Raw genomic sequence first — 15217 nt, forward strand, 5'->3', positions numbered from 1 at the left:
TGGGATGCGAATAGAAAGGATGGTCGTTAGAACTAGGCTAGGAGAAAGCATCAAGGAGGAAAACAGAGCAAAGGAGAAGGAAGCAAAGGAGTAACAAGAAGAAAGCGGACCTTTGGAGCACACACGGATAGAAGACTGTTAACCCACACACGCACACACACACACACACACACACACACACACACAAATAAAAGCACTCTCACACACACTGAACCCCCTGAGTATTACCCAACGAGGATCGTCCGACCGTCATCAGCCTTCCATTCATAATCCAGAGTTACAGATGCGGATGCCACCCAAGGATCACCCATCAATGTGCAATGCGCTAAACATTCGACCCCAGACCCCTGACCCTTGACCATCCCAACACCCCCCAACAGCCCCAGAACAAAAATTCTTCTCTGTAGATCCCACACAAGAACACACACTTTTTATTTGTTCGTTATTTTTGTATGTATTATAGTAAGATATCAGAGATCTACATATATGTAATACAAGCAACATACATACATGCATATGTGTAAATGTAGCAGCCACTAAAAATATTCATCAAATGAGTAGCAAAATGGTTACTGAACCAGAAATCAGAAACCAGAAACAATATGAACTCTAGATCTTAAGTAAAACTATATATGTATATGTGTGTCATACGGTTTTTTTTTTTTTTATATGTCTACGAATACATTACCAATAGGAAGAATAGGATGTATATGCATAAAGCTATAGCTACATATACATAAATACGCATATAAATACGATATATGGATATGGATACATATGAATATGCATATTATACTAAGACTATGGACTCAGCAGCATAACGGATACACAGCATAAGGAAAAACATTAATTTCAAAAGTGAAAATTTCATGAGGGGAGATCTTTACGTAGGCAAAGGACAGGAGGAGAGTGGGATCAGTAAAAGGAGCAGTAGTAGGACCAGGACCAGGACCAAGACCAGGACCAGGACCCGGGTTAGGATAGACAACAAACAGCTGAAGTTTATTTAGAGATCGATTTGGGGCACTGTATATTTTTCGTAGGGTTTTTTTCATTGGAGCTGTTATCTCATCTCATGAGGACTGATTAGGTTTTAGACTCCGTTAAACCCGATAAAAACGATAAACAATGGTCGACTATCGATAAATGATTCATTCAATAATCCACTGAACGATAAACGACTATCGTTGACTGTCGATTAATGACTCGATTTACTTGATAAACTGATGACTTGAACAATAAAATTGTTTGGCCCCTCAGTTAGTCGTTTTATAAATATATTTTCCAATTGGCAGAATAATCAAAATTTAGACTGTTTACTTTTGTCGCGTTTTTGCATCCTTTTTACATTGATTTAAATGAGACTGATGAGCCTTTGAAGTAGAACTTTAGAGAAAGGGCAAAAACGAACTACGGACTACACAACCGAATGAATGGGGGACGGAGACCGAAGCGGATCGAATGGCGGGAAGGTCTTCATTTTTAAGAGTGTGCAATTTTCTTAGCGTGGTCAATAGCGTTAGGGAATGGATAGGGGGGTTTTAGGTAATAGAACAAAGAGCTGTAGCCTTTTAGTTAAAAGTAAAAGCCACAGGCCGAAGTTGATGTATCTTTACATACAAAGAGGAGGATTAAGGATCGCGGATCGAGAATCGAGGAACGAGGAGCGTTGTGTGCGAGTATAGTCGAATTTTATTTTTTATATAAACTTATTTTTGATTATCACTTAGTACCCCTTGCACCCTAAAACTCTACTCGCAGGGGGCAAGCAAATATATTTCCAATAATTTTTATTTTTGGCAAACAAAAAAAGTCTGAAAAACGTTTACTAAGTTACGTGTTTTGATACCAAATTGATTGATTTTTTAAGCTTATGCACATACGAGTATACTTAATGTACTACTACCATATACACAAAACTATATCTATATCTGTATCTAATTTTAAGAGAACCCAAAACCAAACCCAAACCCAAACCCAGACCTTCTATTTGTTATTCCCCCCAACCCCACCCCCACCGGAGAGTCGCGAAGAGGATCTCCATATGCAATGCCATATCTACCAATATATTTGTTATTTACACGAGTAAACAGCTTCCTTGTACTACTACTACTACTACTACTACTACTATCCGGGGACTGGCCTCAGCCTCATCCTCGGACCTCTGCAATGTCACATCGTTTTTTATTACGTTCAATAAATGAAAATGTAAATGTAAATTGTAAAACACAGCAGTATGAATACTATGAATACTGTGAATACCAGTTCGAAGAGACAGCTTTGCACTTTAAATGTTGTTTGTGTGTATGTACATATGATGTAAAATGTGTATCTAACTAAAACAGTCATCAGATCAGTCTCAGATACTCAGATACCGATACAGTAAACTCTCAAAAACACACACACACACCACACCGCACACATACACACATACACACACAGAAAACCGAACAGGATAAACTAAAACTAAGCTGAGAAGATAAACTAACCGAAAACCATCTCACTAAAATAGCATATTGATTAATACCCCAGATAGCAAACAGTAAGAGATCGGTCGATCGATATGATCGATAGCAAACAGTAACTCGTCGATAAACGATAAACGATAAACAAACCAATACAGAATACCAAATACCGAACACACGCAGAATACCGATAACCCGAATAAGCCGAATAGTTGATCCGTTTCAATGTATGTATTTACTATATGAGTATTTGTGTTTCCGCCATCCCTCTCCACTTATCCACCCATACACCCTCCTCCCCCACACCAATCACTCCACCGCCCCTTGGCAGTTATATAAGCATACTCAATACCGTATTATCCAATGAACCACTAGCTCCAAGCCACATAAAAGCTTACAATTACAAAATACAATTACAATTACAATACGCGAATATATAAGAAGTAAACTCAAAACTACAATAACTACAGAGACAAGATACAGTATGGTACATAGTAAACAGTGCAGTAACAGTAACAGTAACAGTAACAGTAACAGTAACCAATTCATGGATAGAATTACATACAAACGTCAAATCAAATAGCAAATCGGAGGATGAAGAAAAAGAGAGCCGAACAAGCCCCAACAACTATCAATCGGAATAGACATAGAAATAGAACCGTTTGGAATGAAACTGAGAAAGTGGTAGTACCAATGTTTCATTCCGTTTTGTTCCGTTTGGCCAGAAAGAATCAAAGAATCAAACCAATTCTCCAATATTCTCGCACACACACACAGACCCCATACTTATAGAGATAGTAATAATTCCATTAACAATACCAAATACCCATTACAATATCCGTACAATACTTCCGTAACACAGCAGCAGATCGCAAAGCAACAAAGAAAGAGATCGATCTCAGAGCCAGATACAAGCAGATATTTGAGCGTTCTTTGACAAACCACATTCGAATTATTCTTCTGCAAATGCAAAGCTCCAATATACAATGAAACTATTAAGTTTTCCCCCTCTTAGATTAGTAAGAAAAATGTACATTTTGTGTCTCCTGTACGTACACCTCTGTATATAGGCAAAAGGGCGCCTAGGCACAAAGTCTGCGCCAATAAGCAACACACACTTACATCCATATATATGCAAAGCAAAAAAGCAAAGAAACAAAATGAAACGTTTAAATAATTACTAATTTATATTCATGTAAATGTCAACTAGGCACAACTCTAAGCAAAAGGAAAAGCAAAACCAAAAATCAAACTGGAAACAGAAACAGATAGAAAACCCCATTTATTTCGTAAAAATCATAAATAGTAAAGAAAGTTTATTAAGATCAAAACGATGCGAGATGGAAGCCCAACCAACTAACACTGATACACACATACACACACACGCACACACACACACACATGAACAGCTACAGAGACGTACATCCACACCCACACCCACACCCATACCAACACCCACAGACAACTACAAAGAATATGAAAAATATTTTCATAATTTAAAAAAAAAAACAAAAAAAAAAACCGATATTGTGTTATTATTTAAATAAATAGAATGTATATAAGTGAACAATTGTACGTGCCGACGATTTCTTTCTTTGCCTTTGCCCCATTGACCCTACCCCCTGTAACCCCTCTACCAACCACAGTCTCTTTTGGGGTTGCCTCCACCCGGGGAGTGTCGCTGTCTTTGGATCTGGTTGGTTTCCCTATCAACTGCGGTGTGGCCATTGAATTGGTTCTAGTTTTTTTGAACCATATCACATAGTACACACATATATAGCACATATCATCGTATCATATAACCCCCTGCCAGAAATAATCCCCTAGCAGCTGTTTGGCGTCTTCGATAGCTGTTCAACGAGGGATTTTGTTGAGTCCTTTAACCCCTGACACGGACCTGGTTTTTAGTGCCCCCCATCTTGACTCCTAAACACATGATCGCTGCATTCACCCACCACAGGCCTCCCTCAATCCCCCCCCACACTCCCAGCACCAAGCTCCAGCTATGCGTTAGCTGATAACCGATAACCGTAACCGATAACCGTAACTGTTAAGTCGATAACACCCGGCCGCCAGCTATGTGTGTGTGCGCCGCTACCTGCACCTGTATGCGGCATCGAATCGAATGATGCCTGATCCAGGTTACAGGTCCTAAGGCCCGTACAACGACTGTGTTGGTTTTTTGTGTAATTCTTAATCATTTTTTCGTTATATATGTCTATGTAATGTTATTTATTAATGTCCTTTTGCCATCATCATAAGCCAAGACATACAGAAATATGCAGTTTTTGTTCCCCCCACTCTGTTTTTGGTACTCCACTCCGCGCACTAGCGGATGAAGAATACCATATACGTATATATTTTTACATATGTATATGTGAACTGCATTCATCCAGAACACATCGAATACACACACATCATTTTAGAAGTAAGAATAATAAGAATGAGTAACGACAACCAAACGACACTCAAATGAAAAGTAAAATAGATAGAAATAAAAATAAAAAAAAAAAAACATATGAAGATCTCTACTAGTACAAAAACCAATACCAACCAAAATCCAAAAATCCACAACCAATTTACAGGAAATTCGCCCAAGAAACTCTTCTCATGTCAGCTGTGCGGTAAGCTCCTCTGCTCGAAAGCCTCCCTCAAGCGCCACATTGCCGACAAGCACGCCGTGCGCCAAGAGGAATACCGTTGTGCCATCTGCGAGCGAGTCTATTGCTCGCGCAACTCGCTCATGACGCACATTTATACCTATCACAAGTCACGACCCGGCGAAATGGAAATGAAGGATATCAAACTCTATAATCAGTTTAATTCGTCAATCTGAGATTTAACACCTTTGCCGGGCACTATCAATGTGCCACAGCAAACAACAGCGAAGAAAGCCACCAACACCAACATCAACCTGACGACGACGCACTACACAGCTAAGACGACACCGACTTTATCTGCAACTGCAGCACCCATGACTGGCTTGCCCATGACAGCCCATGATCCTGGTTTAGGAGGGGCCTATCCCAAGCGACTCAATGACCAGTACCAACTGCTCATACAGCAGCGACAAATAATGACACTCTACGACTACTATCTGTACCAGCGATCTGAGACGATCAACGGTAACAGCAGTAGTCTCGGTGGCACTTCCATAGCCACCTCGAGCACCTAGAACTAGAACTAGAACTAGAACTAGCACTAGCACAAGATCCCGAACTCAAACTAAAACTCAAACTAATTAACTTAAAGCAATGCCATTTGTAGTGATATATATACATACATACAAATATATATAGCATACAAGCCTATTATACAAGACGAACAAAGAAACGAAACCGTAATATATGTAGAGATCCCAGAAAACCCTGATGACAAATCTGAATATAACCGAAAATATATGAGCAGGAAAAAAGGAAAATAGATTGTACGCGTATTATACACAAAAGACATTAGACTCTAAGATAGGTATAGGAAAATACATTATTTGGAACTCTTTTAGGACAGTTTGGAACTTTAGATTATACCTCATGTACATCGATGTTCGACCTAAACGTAGTAGACTTGCTGACTTTTTCACAACTCATGCCTATGGACCATTATGATATGATAAACATATGATGAATATATACACTGTTTATACACTCTGTGGCCTTCTTTATACCTTATACCTCATACAACGTACTTGTAGTCAATTTTACAATTAGAGCTCGGTTTGTTTTCGTGTTTTTTCTTTTTGCACAAGTTGCCTTTCTAAAAACTGAATACTGAACGTATCTACGTAATTTCCTTATTAGACCTTGGACAAAACAAAAACAGAGAACGTGCTTTCTTCCAACACATATACATATAAAAAGCAAAAGAAATATATACAAATATATATATAATTCGAAGACATATAGTTAAGAAATAAAGTTAAAAAAAAAAAATACACTTATTAATCATAAACGTAAGTCCCAGTTTGCCGGTCGACCTTGTGCTTAGTGCTATAAATGTTGCTGCAAACAACGGCGTGGCATGGCTTGGCTCATCAGCAACAACAACAACAACAACAGCAACAACAACAAGAACAACAACATCAACAACAACAGCTACAACAACAAAACACAATTTGTCGGGTGAAGCGTGAGATCAAGAGAGCCAATAAATCAAAAATCCCCCCAGAGTCTTGCCCAAAAAATCGGAAAGATGTGAGAGCTGATTTCAAGCCAACCCACCGTCACAGCACCCCAGCTGCTGCAACTCTAACTCGGTAGTTGGGTACTCGGTACTCTCTACTCGCTACCAGATAGCCACTACTCGTTAGTCAGTCAAAGTACAAGATCGCGCGCTTGCTAAAGGTTAGCCCAACATCTTAAGCTACATTGGTAGTAAAAATACAAAACAAAAGAGAAGATACGTAGTTAGTAACATTACAGAATTCTATATCCCTCCTCTCATGGCCTCTCGTTCTTACACGCAACCTATTCTTTCTCTTTTTCTCCCTCTGTCTCTCTCTCTCCCTGCAGTCGACTGTCTATTCGCTGTCACTCTGACTCCAACTCAATATACATTTATCTCTTGCGCCTCTTTGCTCTAGTCTTTACTCTCTCTCTCTCTATCTCTCTATCTCTCTATCTCTCTATTCTTCTTCTACTTGGCTCACACACACTAACTATCCATCAATCGATATCTGTATTTTGATCTTGAGACAACTGCGATATCGATATCTACTGTAAAAAGTGCCTCCTCTATATACAAACTAGATAATCAGAAAACAAAACTACTATTAGCAGCTAGTCAGCATTGCCAGCCTTGGCTACCGCAAGTACTATCTAATCACCTTGTCTCTCTACCGCCGCTTTGGCCCTTCACATACCTAAATACTTGTATGTATACTACATATAACATAACCTTTGCCTGCTCACGCGCTCCAAAACTCGCCTCGCCTCTCGCCACTACTCGCTCTCACTCTGTACTAGACTCGCTGTAGCTATAGACCAACTACTACTCATTTACAAAAGAACATCTGCGACCTGTAAGTACGACCCACACACTCGCTACCGTAGTCGCTCTCCCACTCGCTCTGCTCTCTCTCTTACTCGCTCACATTCTTAACATTAACTCTACCTCTTGTAAAGCTGATGAACCAAAGTAAAGGCTGTAAAGCACCTAAGCATTGATCGAAAGACCTCGCCGCTCGCTCTGTCTATCTCTCTATCTTTTCTTTTTTCCTCTATACCTCTTCATCTTCAGCTATACTAACCGCTAGCTATATTAACCGTTACAGCCATACAAACAAAAAGAAACGAGTATGAATACTCGTAGTTATTGCACTCGATGTTGCCTTGTTTGATTTGCACACTCGTTGGTGGATCTGGGTACTGTACTGTTAATTCAAGGAAGTTGCAGGAGATTGGACTTCTGTTTTCCCATAAAATCTCTACAAGTAAGGGGCGCGGCTCCTATTTTTCCTCTACCCACACACACACATACTCCCTAACACCCCTTTAGAAGTCAATTCTCTTTTTTCTCTGTACCATTGATCATCTGATCATCTTCGATCCTCTGTTCCTCTGTTCACTCAGCGTTGACCTTAGCATATGCGTTTCCAGTACTTGTATAGTTGTCTCTTTCTCTGTATCTCTACATCTACCTCTACTCTCTCTCTCTCTTTCTCTCTCATCGCCTATTGTTCCCGCTCTGATGCAACTGTACAAAATAAGCAAGAGTACACACCACATACATCTGTATAAAGAATATCTTTAAAATAAATATATAGAGAAACCTTAATAATGGATAAAAACCAAACCGCTACAACTATTATAAACATATATATCTATTGAAACAAGACTACTCAAAATATTTCACTTTTCGTTTTGGTAAGTTTGCGTGGTAATAGGGATACGACAACAAATACAAATCCAATCAAAAAGAGTCTCACCACGCTTCCTCCGTGCTCGATCCACGATTGATCGTAGCTGCCCAATAATTTTACTAACTGCAATTCATAATTTATCATTAACTTACCTTTAGCTTTTCGTTCTGTTAAATTTTCTTCTTATTTCGTTACAAAAGAAAAGCAAAACAACAACAACTTAACAAAACCGAAACCAAATCCAAAACGACAAAAAAAAAAAACCAAAAGCAAAAAACAGAAAACAAGCGAACCAAAACCAAAGCAAATGACACTTCTGAACTTCATATTCGAAATGCGATTGTCAATCTAGTTGTATTGTAATTGTGATGTTTGTTGTTTTACTTTTGATTTAATTTTCACTCCCGCTGCATGCTCTCGCTTCTCGCTACTCGCCATTTGTAACTCGCTTTGCTTGCGTGGCCTGCATGTGGGGTTTGGGTAACGACTTGACGAGTATTTGCTTATTTATCGTTCATATTCGTGTCCATACAACACATACTCACACCCACCCACACACACACACACACACACATACACTAACTCATCCACTCACATATACATGCTGTTATATACATATATGCATCTGCAGATTGTTTATTGCATTGGTTTGTAGTAGTGCAACTTGTTCGTACCCCACGTATGTAATATGTACCATGTATTGTATATAAAGTCTAGTCTTATTTCCTCCGACTTACAGTAGCACACACATAAACACACACCAACACACACACACACGCACACGTGTAAAGTGTACAGATCAGTTGGAAAAAATACATATATATATTTTTATACCAATCCCAGACTGATGTCAGGGCCAGTTGGCGTTTCAGCGAATGAATGCATGCTAATAAGCTGGGCGCCGCCTGGCCATGGCAGTGGTCCGAGATTTATTATTTCCAATAGGAAACAGCAGTCAATATTTTAACGTAGAGCTCCACTTCCTCCTCCGCATCTAAATATAACCATAAGCTCCAAGTAATGCTCGACAAAAAAAACGTTTCAAAATTAATTACCCCCCAAAACCGTTTCCGTTCTGTACTATATTCTCTCGCGATTACTTAGCTGGAATCATCATTCGGATTAGCGTTTTGTAGTGGCAAAAGCTTTGAAATTTTGAACCGATTTACACGCATTATATATATATCGAAACCTATTATAACGCTTTATCCTCTACCTCTCTCTGCTAGCAACTCCAAATCCAAAACTCAAATTAAATCTCAACTTAAATTCAGGAACTCTTTAGTACTACAAATAGAGCATTAAAGCATTTTACCCTATCTCTCTCTCTCTCCCTCTCTCTCGAACCGTATTTTATTTTAAACCTCTTCCTACCCCCCTGTACCCTATACCTCCTGCTACCCTACCTCCCATCCTTGTCGCCCCGCACGCGGGAGACGAACCAAAATGACAAAAATCTCTACCATGTATTTTCACATTTTTTAACTTTTGCACTTTTAGTTTCATATTTTCTGAACCAACCACAAAACAGCAATATAAATCTAAAACCCAAATCTATAGAAAAAGCAAACTTCTTCAGACTTCAGATTATAATCCAATCCAATCCAATATAATCCGAGCCAAGTCAAGCCCCACTAACTGATCTCTTTTTTGTCTCCTGTGCAGGACCGCACAGTATCAATCGATCCGCAGCTACCTCGCCAACAAGTTCTACCTCATCGCCGCCTTCGCCGCCCACGGCGCTGACGTCGCCCACCAGTGCGCTGAACGGCAGCCTGGCCGCCGCCGTTTACAATCTTCACAGCCATGGCCATGGCCTCGGCCATGCCACGTCGCCACCGCGTCCCGGCAGTGTGGGCAGCAGCATTGGCAGCAATATCTGCTCCTCCACCTCCATTGGAGGCAGCATTAAGGGCAGCAGCAGCAGCGGTAACAACAACAACAACGGCAGCAACAACAACAGTGGCAATGGCGGCAACAACAACAACAACAATGGCAGTCCCGGAAACCAAGCGAATTCGTCGAATGTAGGCCAATCACAGGCTGGTGCCCCGCAAGTGCCGCTGCGCATGCCCCCACCGACCAGCGGGGGTATCAATGAGCCGCAGGAGTGCCCCTACTGCAGGCGCACCTTCTCATGTTACTACTCGCTGAAGCGCCACTTCCAGGACAAGCACGAGCAATCGGACACGCTGTACGTGTGCGAGTTCTGCCACCGCCGGTACCGCACAAAGAACTCGCTGACGACGCACAAGAGCCTGCAGCATCGCGGCTCGAGCGGCATGCTCAAGCGTCTGCTCAAGACATCGGCCATCAAGCACGGCCTGGTGGGTCATAGTCACGGGCACGGACATCCGCATCAGCTGCCCCACCACCATGCGCTGTCCCACGCAAGGACGAGCCTGTTTGACTTCACCAGCGAACTGGGTCAGCCGCCGCCGGGCATCCAATAGGAGCTAAGTTGGAATGCAATTTTTTAGAGAATCAGTCTGTCTGCCAGTGCCAGTGGCAGCAGCGTAAGACCAGCTACAAATACTTTGCCCATTGTTTTCGCACTGGAAAAGGGGCGCCACCACCACCATTGGTCCGGTCCCTTTCTCCGCCTGCACTAGATTTTAGTTAATATATCTATTAATTATTAATTCTTATGCGTATCTCTAAGCTTAGGCATACTTTGGCGTCACCTGTTTTATTATTATTATCAAATTATGTTACATAAATATTACAATTATTATTATTCTAATTATCGCCAACACACACCTTTTTTTTCGTAGAATTAGTAGTTCTTTGTGCTGCTCTCAAACCTACTTAGTAGTTGAAGCAACGACAGACATCGCTGCTTCATGTGCAATACCTCAAGAATCGTGTAAATAATTTCGATGATAGAATACCTCTGAAAGCTGCACAAAGCGAACAAGCGTTTAGTTTGAAGGCATACTTATTAGGATTAGAGTTATTTTCAACAAACAACAAACAAAAATGGGAAGAGAACGAAGGACTATAACACACACACACACACACACACACACACACACACACACACACACACACACACACACATACACAAACATACAAACATATATGCACTCATATTGTAAGCGTAAGCGGAAGTGTTATCTGAAGTGGTGGCGCCTGTGGCTAAGTTTGTGTCTGAGGCACAGCAGGCGGCAATACACACGGTACATATCACGACCATTTAATTTGAATCTGCAACTGAAACTGCAACTAAAATCGAAACTGAATCTGAAACCCATCTGCGTCCTGCCATACCAGCCTCAGACTCAGCCCCAAGTTCACCTTCAGGCTCTCTGCCTCACACACTGTCCAAAAGTGCAAAAAAAAAAACACGACGCAACAAAAACACACAGGTTTTTTGTCACTCACACATAAGTTTATAGACACATAGATACAAATATCATACACATGCAAATGACTTCTTGTTTTTCCTAGTTTTACAAAAACCTATTTTATTTACCAACTGCTGCGCCTCTAGCTACGCCCCTCCCCAGTGCATTCTCTAAAAAAAAGTCAAATTCCAATGAAAACAAAAACAAATCCCTCAGATCGGCGGCAGGCAGGCTGCAGCGAGACAGACCCCTAGATGTTAAGAGATGATGTGCGTATGTATCTTTTTTTTTTTGTCAACAAATGACCTAATTGTAAATGTAGGACATAAGCTTAAAGTTAAAAGTAATGCAAATCTAATGTTAAACATGAAATCAGGAAGGAGATCGGAGAACGGAGAAGCGTAACAAACAAAAATACAAAACAGAAGTAAAACGTTATCAGGGATAAAATATCAAGTATGTAGTAGCGAAAGTCCTTTTTTTCTACTTATACAATATACATACATATATACGACGAATAAAGTAACAGAAATTCAAATCATTTTTTGATATATACACAAAATTATGTATCGTATGTATATATACGTGCGTATACGTATACCATAAGTATGTGTATATGTGTACGAGCTAAGCAAAGAGAAACAATTATAATAAAGTTTATGTATACATGTATATACCATACACCATATACCATAATATATATACATATATATATATATATATATATGCAGGCGGCACTAGAACGTGTGGTGGTGTATACAAGATAGAACTGTAACAATTTTTGCAATTTTGAGGATTAAACAAAGTAGCCGCAAAGTAACTCAGTGATTTTTCACCAGCGAAGTACAAATGTTCTGAAATTAAAATTAATAACAAAAGAAGTGGAGAGAAGTTTTAATCAAATCAGAAGTCAAATATCAAATATCAGCGTGAAAAATGATGTCAATAAACAATAAACTGCCGAATGCAGTACGCAGTATGCAGTACGCAGTATGCTAGTAATGCCAGTAATTACATCAACAATAAGAGAAACAGTAAAACAGTTTGCACTGCCGACTTTGTAATGTATATACAATAGATCATACTATAGAAAGATCCCCAAACTATTTACACAGATCTACATATAATACATGCATACAAACATACATAGGAAGCACACACATAGCCCTGGCCAAGGACTGCCTATGATCTAGAGTTAATTTAGAAACCTCTCACTCAAGTAACATCAGAAATATAGCAAACTGTTAGCTGGACCCCAAACCAAACATAAAATACACCCAAAACCCGCGTCAAACACAAAGTACGAACGTACAGATGCACAGATACAAACGTATCCGTTGAACGTCTCAGGAATTTCAAACATAAAACCAATTATGTATAACCCATACCCATACCAATACCATACCATATGAATACCCCCTAATATAGGATACAATATGTACTGCAGGTATTCGCAATCTTCCATTGATCGAAATTGTAATGGGGCATATCATATTCATCATCATTTGAAGCAAGTTTCTCCAATTTCCTCTCGTATGAAAGAGCAAATAAAGCGTAGTTTTATTAACTAAATGGGCATTAACAAATACCAAGTACCACATGTAAGCCGTTGCCGTTGCCGCTGCTGTTGAAGCATTGTTAAAAGGGAAATGTTGGCGAAAGTATAGGCGAGTTATTAGTATTCTTTGTGCCATGCTAATCAGACGGGAAGCAGACAGAAAATAGAAAACAGACAACAGGAAGCAGAAAGCAGGAATAGCAGAAGATACTGCAATGTCCTGTCCTAGCGTTCAAAAAAAGTTCCATCCTGGTTGAAATATGTCTATGACGTACGTATCCAACTTCTCTGAATGCAATCAGGCATCATGCGCATTGTACATCTGATTTAAGCGTTTTCATAGTCTTAATTAATTTATTCAAACCTAACAGATACTTTAAAGTTTTCGGAAAGGGATACGATAGGGAAGAGGGAGTCAAATCAGATGGATGTGGGCGGGGACGGGGACCAGATGATGAAGGTCTAGAGTTTTTGTCTTTCCTTTACAAAATGATGTGACATCAAAATATTTATAATAATTTCTTTTTTTTGTATATTTAGTTTATAGTTTTAGCCCTGTATAACATGTAATAATTTTATACATATTTGCTTATTCTGGACTATTTTACTCTGACAAAATATAACTTTATTTACCTTTAATTTTGGAAATTAACACGAATATAAAAAAAAAACGCAAAACGAAAAATAATGCAAATGCAACAAAACTGTGATTTATGAAATCTTTTGACAAAGTAACATTTTTACACTTTCTTTGTACGAAATTCCATTTTGGCTGTTCTTATTTTATTAATTATGTTTATTGAAAACTGAGAAAAATAAATTAATCTCACAAAATTTATGTTTAGGTAACTCATTACAAAAAAACTGTGAATGCGAACTTTTGTATTATTTTTTGTGACCTTTCTACATATACTATACAACATGTTTATGTATTGAACTAAACCTATTCAAAATTTATATTGTTTTGGCATATTTTATACCACAATAAACAGATTTTTTTCAAGCAAAAAAAAAAAGGAACAAAGTATGGGTGCATCTGTGTCATCAAAATACATAATTTCATAGTTAAATAATTTCATCGAATTTCGCTTATTGTATTTTATTTAGCCTTTTGTTTTGACTCCTCCCTTCCGAAGCTTAAGGTCTGATCGGCTATAGATCGCCCTTGTCGGTTTTTCCTCCTCCCCAGATGTCGTTGGATGATGGAAAATGATTAGAAACCAATCTCATTCTATCAGTCGATAGCCAGAACCAGAACAAGAACCAAAAGTGGAGGTAGAACCAGACGCAACCATTTCTTCCTTTAGCATGGCCAAAATAAGTTAGAGATGATGCGCCTATTCGTACCATTAATAATAAGATTTTGAATCATATTAATGTAGCATATAGCTGTAAAGTTCGTTTAAAGATATTCTTAGACATATAAATAGATATATGTATAGTATGGAGTACATACATATATACTCGTATATACATATATGTACTCTGAAGCACTCACCTTTCCCTAGCACTAGTAGCTACCCAAAGCAACATACAGAAAGAAGTGAAGGTAAAAGATAGTACCATAGACTCCGGCCATGATCTTTCTTTCCATCTTTTTAGGATTGCATGAGCAGGCTATATTGTACGGTGTACGGTGCTCTTTGTATCTGCTCTACCATTCGAAAGAAACCATCAGAATAGCATCACTATGCTACATACATATGTATGTACATTGTACATCTACGAGTATGAGTGTGAGAGAATATTATTAATGAATATTGAAGAAACGCGTAAAATTGATGACGAAAATGCAACGCATATCACCAAACAACAAACAAAAAAAACTTAAGAAAATTGAAACGAAACAAAGTAAAAACAAAATTCGAATACGAAATGATGTGGAAAACAATTAGATAATTGAAAATTATTAGTCAAAATTATTAATTATATTAAATGCATATACATATGTACATCTATATATGTATAAAAAAGCCAAATACATTTCGGA

The sequence above is a fragment of the Drosophila persimilis genome, unplaced genomic scaffold (assembly GCF_003286085.1).
Source record: "Drosophila persimilis strain 14011-0111.01,24,50 unplaced genomic scaffold, DperRS2 tig00000520-arrow-pilon, whole genome shotgun sequence".
Taxonomy (NCBI): domain Eukaryota; kingdom Metazoa; phylum Arthropoda; class Insecta; order Diptera; family Drosophilidae; genus Drosophila; species Drosophila persimilis.